Genomic DNA, 8,243 nt, shown 5'->3' on the forward strand with positions numbered 1-8,243 from the left:
TTAGAGTTTTTATTTTCTTCATATATATTCTCAGAAGTGGAATTGCTGGATAATATGACAATTCTATTTTTAATTTTTTGAGGATCATCCATATTGTTTTGCAGTGGCTATACCAATCTACAAGCCCACCAAACCCTTTTCTCCTCATCCATACCAGCACTTGTTATCTCTTTTCTTTTTTATGATGGCTATTCTAACAAGTGTGAGGTGATGCCCTATTGTGGTTTTAATATGCATTTCCTTACTTACTAGTAATGTTGAGCATTTTTCCATGTGCCTGTTGGCCTTTCTTATATCTTCTTTGGAGAAATGTCTATTCAGGTTCTTTGCCCATTTTTTAATTGTTTGGTTTATTTGCTACTGATTTGTATGAGTTCTTTATATATTTGGGGTATTATTCTCTAATCAGATATATGGTTTACATATTTTTTTTCCCATTCCATAGGTTGTCTTTTCACTTTGTTGATGATTTCCTGTGCAGAAGCTTTCTAGTTTGATGTAGTCTCACTTGTTTATTTTTGATTTTGTTGCTTATGCTTTAAGTATCACATTCAAAAACATACTGTGAAGACCCATGTCAATGAGCTTTACTCCTATATTTTCTTCTAAAAGTTTTATGGCTTCAGGTCTTACATTAAAGTCTTTAATCCATTTCAAGTTAATTTTTGTGAGTGGTGTAAGATATGGATCCAGTTTCACTCTTTTATATATGAGTATCCAATTATTCCAGCAACATTTATTGAAAAAATTCTCTTTTTGTTGTTTGTGTATAGAAATGCTACTGATTTTTGTATGTTATTTTGTATCCTGAAAATCCACTGAATTCATTGATTAGATCTAACAGTTTTTTGGTTGAGTCTTTAGGATTTTTTATCTATAAAATCATGCCATCTGCAAATAGAGACAATTCTATTTCCTCCTTTCCAATTCTGATACTATTATTTTTTATTTTTTTTCTTGCCTGATTGCTTTAGCTAGGACTTCCAATATTATGTTGAATAAGAGTGGTGAGAGTGGTTTCCCTACCTTAGGGAAAAAGTTTTCAACCTTTCACCACTGAGTATGACATTAACTGTGGGCTTGTTACAGACAGCTTTTATCATGTTAAGATATGTCCCTTCTATGCCTAACTTGTTAAGAGTTTTTATTGTGACTGGATGTTGAATTTTGTCAAATGCTTTCCCTGGATCTATTAAGATGATCATATAATTTTTGTATCAAGTTCAATATCAGGTCAGAGGATATGGGACATAGACATAGAATGAGATCATTTGTAGTATTTACTCCACATAAAAATATCAGCTGGAGAATGGATAAATACCTTGTGGTATAGTCATATGCTACAATAATATACAGTATTGATATAAATAAATCATGCCTTAACATCAAATTGGATGAATCTCAGAATGGTGGGTGAAAAAAAGCAAGTTAGAAGATACAATATGGGCAGTGTGCAGCCACGCTGGCTTGAGGGAGTCTGCGGCGGTCAAGCTGGAGACGCGTCCCCCCCCCAACCTAGAGCTGCGATGAGCACCCCAGCCGTGCCCCAGGACCTGCAGCTTCCCCCGAGTCAGAGGGCCCAGTCTGCATTCAGAGAGCAAAGAAGACAAAAACTTAAGGAGCATCTGTTAAAAAGAAAAACTTTTTGCATACAAACAGGAAAATCAGATATTATCCAGTGGTAGAGACGAGAGAGTGAAGACATCTGAAGGCCAGATCGAAGAAGAGACAAAAGTTCTGAAACTTAAGGCAAAAGTGGTTGATAAAAAGAATGTTGGTAGACTTACAGGGATCAAGAATAATATAACAATGGAAAAAAACTGTATTCCTTTAAAACCTTCTAATAAATTAACCAATTTAACTACAGCAATTGGTACACCTAATTTTGAGGATAATAATCAAACTCTGCCATTGTTACCAATTAAAGATGACCCCCAAAGTCAACATATGTTAAGCCAAGCATTTCACCTTAAAAACAACAGTAAAAAGAAACAAATGACTACAGAAAAACCAAAGCAAGGTGCTAACATGCCCAAACGCCCAAGAAACCTGTGCTTGGATCTTATCATAGCCAAATTGTTCAGTCTAAGATTAATTCCTTTAGAAAACCTCTACAAGTCAAAGATGAGAGTTCTGCAACAATGAAGAAACTTTCAGCTACTGTCTCTAAAGCCACAAAGTCTCAGCCTGTAGATGCCAGCAGTGTACCAGTGAAAAGTGATAGAGCCTCACATATGACGACTGCTACTAAATTTGTGAGCACTACATCTCAGAGCAGTCAACTTGTACGTCCTTCTATTAGCAGTCACCACAGTAATAACCAGGATGCCATGAAACGAGGCATCAGTCTGCCAGCATTACAGTTCGGAAAGGGCCTCAAGAGAAAGAATGATTACAGTTAAATACACTTTCGTCTATTATCAAAACCAGTTCTTCTCAGGACATAAAAAGAAATAAGACACTATCAAGAAGCATGACATCTGAAATGGTAGCCAGACCTGCTTTTTCTTCTAATACTAAACTGATAGAAAAGTCAAAAAGCATTGACCACCACAGACATACCATGGTGAAAGCAGCTATTGATAGGAGATGGACTCAGCCCAGAGAAACTGCAGAGGAGAGAAAGGCTCATCTGAGTGAGTGGAAAGCTGGCAAAGGAAGAGTAATGAAAAGGCCTCCGGGCTCAGTGGTTACCCAGCCTGAGCCCAAAGCACAAAATGAAAAACTAGTTGGGTCCTTCTGGACTACCATGGCAGAAGAAGATGAACAATGATTGTTTACTAAAAAAGTAAACAAGACATTTTCTGAATGCCTACACCTGATTAATGAGGGATGTCCAAAAGAAGAAGTACTGGTTACACTGAATGACCTGATTAAAAATATTCTAGGGCTTCCCTGGTGGCACAGTGGTTGAGAGTCCGCCTGCCAATGCAGGGGACACGGGTTCGTGCCCCAGTCTGGGAAGATCCCACATGCCACGGAGCGGCTGGGCCCATGAGCCATGGCCGCTGAGCCTGCATATCTGGAGCCCGTGCTCCACAACGGGAGAGGCCACAACAGTGAGAGGCCCGCGTACCGCAAAAAAAAAAAATAATAAAAAAAATAAAAAAATTTAAAAAAATATATATATATACACACACATATATATTCCAGATGCCAAAAAACTTGTTAAATATTGGATATGCCTTGCACATATTGAACCACTTACAAGTCTATTGAAAATATTTTCACAATCTATGAGAAGGCCATTCTGGCAGGAATTCAGCCTACTGAAGAGATGTGACATGCAATTGTTGACATTCTGACAATGAAGAGTCAAGAAAAAGTTAAATTTGGAGAAAATATTGAGGAGGCTTGTGCAACCAAGGAACAAATCCAAGAAGCCACCATTGATGATATAAGTGCTAATCTGGAGTCAGAAAAACCAGAAATAGAAAATAAGCATCCTAGGAATGTGGTATTTCAAGGTTGTGAAAAAAAGCAAGACGACAAAACAAAAGATCCAACCAGTGATATTAAAACCCCCAATACAGAAACTAGGGCGGGTTGCTTAATTAAATATAATGTGTCTACTACTCCATACTTGCAAAGTGTGAAAAAGAAGATGCAGTTTAAAGATGTTAAACTGTTAGACGTTCTCAACGTCTTCAAGAGAAGACTTCTAAATTGCCAGATACGTTAAAAGACCATTATCCTTGTGTGTCTTCACTGGAACAGTTAACAGAGTTGGGAAGTGAAACTGATGCTTTTGTGTGCCACATGTACTCAGAGACTGACACGACAGAAGAGAAGTGAAGCTCTGATAGGAATGTGGTTGTATTATTCCGAGGGCATTTGGTTGGTTGGTTTGTTGTGGCTTTGCATGTCCCTTAGGTCAGGAGTTGCCAAGTACCTAAGTATTCACAGCAGTCAGCACTCTTACTTATGTCCACTCTAAAGCAGGTGTTGCCTTCTGTACGTCGGAAAGCTAATCCTACCTTGGCAATCTCAATAGACTGACTTTTTCTCTAACACAGGTAAATTTTGTGAAGACAGAGTTAGCTTGCTTTGTCACCCAATTCTAGTAGCCCAGACTGCTGTGGTCTCCTGTGTCCCTGGGACTCTGCCCCTGGTTCTTACTTGTCACTCTCCAGCAAAGCCAGTGAGTCTGCATCTGTGGTCTCTTGGCCTCTCTTTTATTGTAGCCGAGGTCCCCAAGAGGGATAGTTAACTAAATACTCCATTTCTAAGAGAAGATACTTCGTTGGAAGAAAGAAAATGTGCCAAACCTAGTGGGCATTCAGAACTTTAAATCTGAGTTTCTTTCTTTAGTTCCTTTTCTAACTTGACTATCTAAAATATTAAAAATTTTAACTTCCATTGCTTCGTTTGACATAGTTTATAGACTAATAGAAGGGATTTAGAGAAGGAATATATAATATTTCATAAATCTCATTCTAGTTTAGGTAGTATTTCTAAAATAACTAATACTTAAAATTGATTTCTTCCTTGTAACATAAAAACTTCATCATGTTTCCTAAAACATGATAGTCATACACAGTAAGTAGGTCTCTGTTCCCCACAATAAATACCACCAGTAAAATTGTTTTGTTAAGTCTCTGAACTAATACTTAAATGGCATACATCCTTTACCAACTCTAGAGTTTCAAGTAAGGATTTAGTCGTTGTAAAAGATTAGATAGTTTTAAAACTGCATAATATGAATGTGGTTGAAAATCACATATTTATGTTCATTAATTCCATTTGTATAATAGTGCCAATCTTTGTTCTATTTATTGTCTTATGTTCTAGAGAGTAGGGTTTTTATTCCTTTTAAACTGTGTACCTAATACGTATACAATAAATGAAAACATCTATATAACAATTAAAAAAAAAGAAGATACAACATGATTCCATTTTTGTGAACTTCAAAACCATGCAAAACCAAAGAATATTCTATTTAGAGATACAACCCTATGTGGTAAATGTTTCAAAAAGTATTAGTTAATACACTTAGTGAATTTTTTTCACTGTGAGTAGAGGAGAAGGATGGGATCTGGAATGAACCCTCAGAAACCTCAAGGCTTTGGACTATTTCCTGTGTTTCTTTTTTCCTTAAGGTAGACAGTGAATAAAAGGGTGTTTGTATTTTTATTCTTTATACTGAATCATATGTTATAAATACTATTTTGTACTTCAACTTTCATACTAGCAATTTTGAAAAAAGCAAAAGAAAAAATTAATGATAATCATAACTAGAAAATAATTAATATGTAGATTTTTTTAAAAATCATTGGAGAAGGGAGGAAGGTCAAAGAAAGAACTCAATCCAAATTCAAGAAAAGGAAAGCTAAAGGATGAATAGATAGATAAGATCTCAGCAAGTAGAAAAGGAAAATATACAAAGTGCCCTTTGGAGAAGGGAACAGCTGCCAGGGAATGGCAAGGAAACTGGTGGCTTTACTGTGAAACTGAGAAAGCCAAAGATGTGAGACAAGTCTGAAAATAGAGATAGTAACCCGAAAGAACTTCAGTGCTCAGTGGATGAGTTTGTGAGGTTTGCTTTTGTTTTCTTTTGTTTTATGTATAAGAAACATTGGAAGTCTGTTAAGATTTTTAAAATAGTATACCCTCAATATATTATGTTTGAAAGCCAATTGGTTATCCTGTGGAAGAAGAATTGGAAAGAGAAGTTCAGAAACAGGAAGAACTGTGAGGGGCTCAAAAGCATTGTGACTTGACTTACTTTTCACATTTAATGCAAGCACTGTTTTCTAGCATTTATGCTTAGACCTTCTACAGAAAATGCACTTCTGCAATGTGACTTGCTCAATACCCTGGGCTATATGGCTCGAGGCATTTCCTCTGCATTTTAAATTCTTGCAGTCTAAATGTTTACTGTAGTAAACATTGTTGGTTTCTTTCCTCAGAAAACACAGAGGAAAAAAGCTAAGATGGAGAAACAAACAAACAAAAAAATCAGGTAAGAAAAAGAAGAAGAGTGAGTGATAGATAACCCAGTAGGGAGGGCAAGAACAGGAGGGGACTGGGAACTACAAAATGTAGCTCATAGAGGCTGGCTGGCCTTAAGTAAAGCACTTAACCTTTGCTCCCTTCAGTTTCTTCATCTGTAAAAAGAGAAGTTCAGCTAGATGACCCAAAGTCCCTCCAGAAAAATAAATGGATGATTTATTTTGTAATAGCATGATTCTATTATATTATATGATTCTACTGAAAAGGTACAAATTCATTCTTGAAGAGCTTTCCTTGTGTTTAAGATACTAAAGCAAGATTAAAATAATGCTAAAAATACATTATATGATTATATGTTTGAATTTCAACTTTAGCTTCATAGTTTTATATTTTTCAGGGGTTTAATTTGGATCTAGGAACAAAATGAAACATTAATAACTGCCACAGCCTCCTGGCAAGTTATTATTTTGCGATAGAGAGTAAGAGGAGGAATGCAATGATCTGCTCAGCACTGCTCATCATCACATGTTGTTTTTGAGACCAGAATTCAATGATTTTTTTTTCCCTTTGCTGCATTAAAATGATGGCATTTTTCTTAAAACATACAGGGCTTTTAATTCTGTAAAGATTGGCCTATTTAAGGTACCAACTATTTCAAAAAGAACAGTCATTTTAAAAAGCAGCAGAGGGCTTCCCTGGTGGCGCAGTGGTTGAGAGTCCACCTGCCAATGCAGGAGACACGGGTTTGTGCCCCAGTCCGGGAAGATCCTACATGCCGCGGAACAGCTGGGCCCGTGAGCCATGGCCGCTGAGCCTGCACATCCAGAGCCTGTGTTCCACAACGGGAGAGGCCGCAACAGTGAGAGGTCTGCGTACCGCAAAAAAAAAAAAAAAAAAAAAAAAGCAGCAGAGCAACTGGAAGATTTTATGAAAAAAATACAAATCAATCAAAATGAATACCATTAATAAAATGGTAATGGAAAGAACTACTATTACAGTCATCACACTTATAAAGGCTTGTGGAGTAAGAAAGCTATACTTGGGAAGTATCTATTAAATTAATTTATTTTTATCTTTTCTTTTCAACTCGAAAGCAGAAAAATATTTGTTAATTGGCCTAGTGTGTTTTTGTTTTTATATTTTATGTGTCCTTACTGTAGTAAAGTCTTCTTTTGTACTGTGTCTTGCTAATAAAATTAAAACTTAAAATTGCTTTTAATTGAGATTTTAATTGCTTATAATTGCAAAAAAACCTTAAAATTACAAAATAAAATTTAATTGGTAATAAAGTAAAAATGGCAAGTGTGATTTAAAATAGATAATATTTGAGGTAGCTTATCAGACATTTAGGTACATTATTATCTCCTTGAACAAATTCTACCTAGGCTCCTCTGACCCCTTTCTCAACTAGACCTCAACCTTGATCTATAAAGACTTGAATACCAGCATAGTTTCTAACAGCTCAAGGCCACATCCTTAGGATGATCCTGGTTCCACTAATAGTTCATGCCTGCAAAAACTCAAAGCTGCCAACAGAATTTAGTTTGTTCCAGCCAATACCTGAAGATAGGGCCCCTGTCTCCCAGTCTCCATGGGAGGATAGGAGCCTAACTTCTATAAACTCTGGTTAGCAAAACCATATCAGTTTCAGATAGACCACCCCCCCACTTCCTGCTTTTTGTAATTTTACACTTCCCTGGCTCTACTGAACCCTGCCCACCTCCCTCCTTATTCCCTCATTCTCCCTTTAGAATGCTGGGTCACCTCTGTACAAATCAAAGTTGAGTTCAATTCACACTAGTCTCTTTTCCCTATTTCCCTATTGCTGATTAAAATCTGTCCTTACTACTTTAGTATCTAACATTTTTTATTTTTGACCCTAATAAATTCTTAGGGTCAAAAATAAACAAATTAGAAGAAATTAGGCCAGAAAAGTAACTTACCTGGCAAGACAACATAATTAGTAAGTGATAACGTGGTAATTTCAATCCAGGCCTGTTTGATAATCACTGTTAATTACCTTGCTTCTCATTTGGACAAATATAGTCAACTTTTCTTAAAAATTGAGAATAAATCTTATATTGAAGGTTAATCAATTATATAATACTTAAAGTATGAGATATAGGCTTTTGAAAGTCCATTGCCATTAGAATTCACAATTGAGAAAGCTAACTTCTGTTAAAAATTGCATTAAAATAATTAATTCATAAAGGAAACTATAAAAGCCTAAAAATAGATCTATGTAAAATAAAGATAAAAAAGACAATATGTTAAATAAAAAGAATATTGAC

The 8,243-nt window shown here is 35.9% G+C and overlaps 1 pseudogene across 1 annotated transcript; it reads left to right on the plus strand.

Annotated features, from left to right (window-relative positions):
- The first annotated feature begins 1,526 nt into the window (after positions 1–1,526).
- LOC309804379 (cytoskeleton-associated protein 2-like) lies at positions 1,527–3,795 on the plus strand (annotated as a pseudogene). The gene is made up of 2 exons: positions 1,527–2,906; positions 3,154–3,795. The product of its transcript is annotated as a cytoskeleton-associated protein 2-like (transcript).
- The last annotated feature ends 4,448 nt before the right edge of the window (positions 3,796–8,243 follow it).

Source organism: Mesoplodon mirus, assembly GCF_964341445.2.
Source record: "Mesoplodon mirus genome assembly, chromosome: 5".
In the NCBI taxonomy this organism is placed as follows: domain Eukaryota; kingdom Metazoa; phylum Chordata; class Mammalia; order Artiodactyla; family Ziphiidae; genus Mesoplodon; species Mesoplodon mirus.